General features: G+C 40.8%; 1 long non-coding RNA gene across 2 annotated transcripts in view; it reads right to left on the reverse strand.

Moving 5' to 3' along the window:
• LOC143282471 (uncharacterized) overlaps positions 1 to 5,000 on the reverse strand; it is a 10,937-nt gene that overhangs the window by 2,475 nt on the left and 3,462 nt on the right. The gene's annotated exons all lie outside the window — the stretch shown is intronic.

Genomic DNA, 5,000 nt, shown 5'->3' on the forward strand with positions numbered 1-5,000 from the left:
AACACAAAACAACAAGACATGTTTAAAAAGTACCTCCATAACAGACCCTGTAGAACCAGAATTCTGATCCTCAACAGGACAAATAGAGAAACGAGATCTTTTAGATCATGGGGGTGGGGGTGGGGGTGGGGGGCAGGTCAGGAATGAGCAGTACAATTAGGCCATTTTTTACATCCTCCCTTACGTCAAATGAAAAAAAACAAAAAAAACACAGAAAAGCACGGCTCAAAGTACTAAATAAAATTCACAGCTAAAACCAAACCCACAAGCCCAGTTGTTGCAAGGAAAATGATAATGTTCTCATTGTTTGCAATAAATACGTACAGGAAATTCGAAAAAAACAACAACCGGATTATGTATATTTGCATAATAATTTTAATTAAACACTTAAGTAACTAGTCGTATGTAATGATAAAAAGGGCCCTCGCTCGCGCGCGCGCGCGCACACACACACACGCACATATGCGCGTGCACGCACACACATGCGCATGCACGCACACAAATACACACACAAGAGAGGAGAGAGAGAGAGTCACATTGTAACAGAGAGCCACAGAGAGAGCGGCCAACGCTCTTGAGTAAAAATCGACGAAGAAATACACACAAACAAATCAAAGTAATAATGATAAATCCGCTGTTTGTGTCACTAGAGAGCGATGAATTTTTACAGAAAACAACAAAAACAAAACCAAAACGATGACGGAAAGGGAGATAAATGTATTTCGCTCTGAAAAGGACTGAAGTCTTGTTTTCTTGGAGTGTTGTCGAGTGCACAAAAACATCGCAACACGACACTCGTTTTTATCGAATCATTGTTTGCTGCACACAGTCTGAAAAAAGGGGGGTGGGAGAGGGTGACGGGGGAATAAATAACTACATAAAAGCTGTAGGCTGTTCTGACGAAAGATGAATAGGGGAAAATAATAACTCATTGCCATAAATGTGCAAAAAAAAAAATGCTCTGTTTCATAAATTAGACACTGGATTTTTTTAAGACAAAAAAACCAAACAATAACTGATCATGATTTCTTCGAGAAAATGGGAGACTGACTTGAAAGGGCAACAATATTACAACGACAACAAAAGTTAGATCAGACATTCTATAATTCTCTCTCTCTCTCTCTCTCTCTCTCTCTCTCTCTCTCTCTCAGTAAAAGATGAAGAAGTTGTAACTGTGTGTGTATGTATGTATGTATATGTGTGTGTGTGTGTGTGTGTGTGTGTGTGTGTGTGTGTGTGTGTGTGTGTGTGTGTGTGTGTGTGTGTGCGCGCGCGCTTGCTTGCTTGCTTGCTTTCAAAAAATGGTGATATAACTCTCTCTCTCTTTCTTAGAAATGAAGAAAATGAACACACGTCTCCGTTACTGGCACGCAAAAAATAGAAGTTATATGTTAAGAAATAACAATGTCTATTATATGAAATAAGATGTTTGTCTTAAAAAGTAGATAGCCTAAATAGGTTAAGTCAGTCTTTGGTCCAGAGCCGGCTTATATTTTTTTCTTTTTGATAAATGACTTACTATTGGGGTTCTGAAAAACGTAGCAAATGGCAGCAGAATATAGAATAACTGCAACAACAAAGAAAATAATAAAAGAAGAGAGAGAGAGAGAGAGACAGAGAGAGAAGAACCCAATGAATCCAAAATGTTATTGGCTCGCGAATTCCCATCCATTGTCAACAACGTCAAAATGTCAGCCGCGTGACTGATTGCGCCACCGTGAGTGTCACGTGAACAGAAAGGAGGATAATTCCCACTGCGTGGTATTTGCCGTCTTCATCTGTTTGCATAAATCCCATGAGAGTTTTGTTTCCCAGCTATCCGCTCGCTCAATCCCAATCCCCTTCTCTTTACGGCCCCCATTCCTAGCCCACCTTTTATAATCTTACATCAGTGTTAACACAGAAAAGTGTTACTCGTTTTAGAATTTCTATATTATAAGTTTCATGGTGAAAAATGTATGGTTTCCCTTCTTTTTTTTTTTTCTTTTTTTTTTTTAAAGAGCAAGTATTTTAGGTGCCACATGGCTATTCTCTTGTGCAGAAATAAAAAGGAAAATATATTAATAAATAGATAATTGCTTCATGAAAAACTACTTAGGGATCTTTGTCAAACAGAAAGTTCATTCATGTCGCTTGTAAGGAGAACAAATCTGTTCAGTTTTGCATGGCTGAACAATGACATAACATTACAAAGACATAATGATGATGATGATATTAATATTATATCATTATTATTATTATTATTATTATTATAGCGCCTTGCCATGTAAAACATGCTCAACTGTGCAGTACAATGTAAACACCGACGAGAAAAAAACATGCATTTAACACTAAAACGAAACCTTACATCCATAACTCTTCACAGACATCCAAGCAAACAATAAAGTCTGTTCACACACACACACACACACACATCATCATCATCATCATCATCGTACACAACACTCATCAAGCTGATGTAATACATCACAATACCTAAATAATACCTAACACTAATATCACAATACTTCATACCACATCCCAATGCTAATAAACCTAACCAATACCAATTTAAAGCCGATCCTATACACCATTTAAAAAAAAGCGATACATAGGCCTTAGTATGAACTGTGCATAACTGGATGAGTGAATCAGTCATGCTGCCTATAGCCCAGCTGAACCCGAAGACCAGTCTAGACATAGTCTGGTTGTTGTTTCTTGTTTGTCTGTTTTCCAGTGAAAAAGTCCACCTCTGCAAACTGTTTGAAATCTCCGCAAATGAACTTACAACAACAATGACGGGCTGCAAGAGCCGAGTGGTTAAAGCGTTGGACTTTCAATTTGTGGGTCACGGGTTCGAATCCCTGTTATAGCGCCTGGTGAGTAAAGGGTGGAGATTTTTTTCCGATCTCTCAGGTCAATAGATGTGCAGACGTGCTGGTGCCTGAACCCCCTTCGTGGGGTGGGGGGAGGGGATGGGGGAGGTGGGGGAACGGCCATACACGTAAAAGCCTGCTCGTGTAAATGAATGAACGTGGGAATAGCAGCCCACGAAGGAAGGAGAACAAGAAGTGACTGACGACAATTATAGCCAAAGAACAGCCTCCGTGAGACAAAGTTTTACAAATCATATCTAAAACATTACCGCTTCGCGAAAACCGCCTGAAGCCCTGTCCTTGGTGAGGAAGTATCGAACAGGTGGAGAATGGGGTAACACAAAAGTTAAAATTCAAAACACTCAAAAAAGCTAGTATATGTTGAAAAATTATAACAAAACAACCCCAAAGTTGTCGAGAGAGAAAGGGGTTTGTTGGAGCGCGCGTGAAGCACTTGCTAGCGATTATGCATGCGCGCGAATTTATCTGTCGGGGGGAAAATGGGTAGGATGGAGGAAGGTGGATGGTGGGCGGGGGAAGGAGGCATGTTGTGTGTGGAAACGGGTGTGAGGGCGGAGTAGAGATCTGGCAGCTGTGCGCACGTGCCTGCACACGTGCCGTTTGATACGCCCACCCACCCCACCCCCCCAACAAAAAATATCACACCGAAACGTCACTGAATTATCCATAGATTTTCAAGAAACGACACATCATAGGGGCTTACGTTCTCGCAAAGGGTAACAACAGGAGGTAGGGGCGGACTACCGAGCCGCTACGCCAAGCTGACATTCTCCCTGTCCCCCCGCCCCATTCCTCCCGCTCCATCCTGGCAATGCTGACAGGGGTCGCCCGTCAGGGGAGGTAACCCGAAGCCACAGATTTTCCGAAGCGAATCGACCGCAAGGAAAGGTCGTCGGTCACCGAGTCGGCAGCACTGTGGAGCGACACAATTCTCAGGGGACTTGTTTGTTGTGTGTTTTTTTTATTGGGGGGAGAGCGCTTTATTTGATTAGAAACCTTTGGAGACTGCTGGCGGCGCTTTTGTTTTGCTGTGGCTGTTTTCTCCTCCTCCTTCTTTTTCTTTTCTCCCTTTTTTTTTTTTCTCCCGGTAGATCGTATATTTAGACACATGATTTAATACGGTATCAGACAGAATCTAAATGGCTCAGAACGAAATACGACGGGATAAAGAAAAACAATAATTTCTTTTCGAACTATAGGAAGATAACGGGATAAAGGGGAAAAAAAAGTTCTCGAACTAATTAGCTATCATGTTGCCATAACTTTATGAAAAAAAAAAAGAAAAAAAAAAAAGATAAAGTGCTTTTCTACAGCGCTGTTCCCTCACAGAGATACTCACTGCGCTAAACAAATTACACGAATTGTCAGATAGGTTATAAACAAAGCATGGCACGTGTTAAAATGAAACTTGCATGTTTGTAAGGTGATTTTCCACTCAAAAACTGATTTAACAACAACAACAACAAATGATAATATTAAAAGTTCTTATATGGCGAAAACTCCCAAATTAATGGGCTCTAAGCGCCTCACATGAAACGGTATATATCCAAACACACACACACACACACACACACACACACACACACACACACACACACACACACACTTCCCCTATAATTCTAGAACACAAGAATAAAGGAATAAAAAAAAAAAGGGGGGGGGGGGTAACAAAACTTATTTCAAATAACAATTTCATACTCTCTCGCTGCACACACACGCGCGCCCGTACAGGATAACATACAACAGCACATGAGGACAAAGAAGAGAAATAAAAGTCTATATAAATACACCAAGATAATATGCCCACTATAAATTGCGTATATGAACAGTCACATAAAAAAAGCACAAACGATGCCCTACACACACACACACACACACACACACACACACACACACACACACACACACACACACACACACACACACACACACACTGCGAGCGCGTACACACACAGTAAACACACACCCACAGGCACACAAACTTCATGATGATGATTTCAATAAAGAGGGGAAAAAATTATTGTGGCGGCCTGCGTTAGTAAAAAAATTCCAAGGTGATAATGGTTTGTGTGTGTGTGTGTGTGTGTGTGTGTTGTTGTTGTTGTTGTTTTAATCATAATTCTA

The sequence above is a fragment of the Babylonia areolata genome, chromosome 5 (assembly GCF_041734735.1).
Source record: "Babylonia areolata isolate BAREFJ2019XMU chromosome 5, ASM4173473v1, whole genome shotgun sequence".
NCBI classification, from domain to species: Eukaryota; Metazoa; Mollusca; class Gastropoda; order Neogastropoda; family Buccinidae; genus Babylonia; species Babylonia areolata.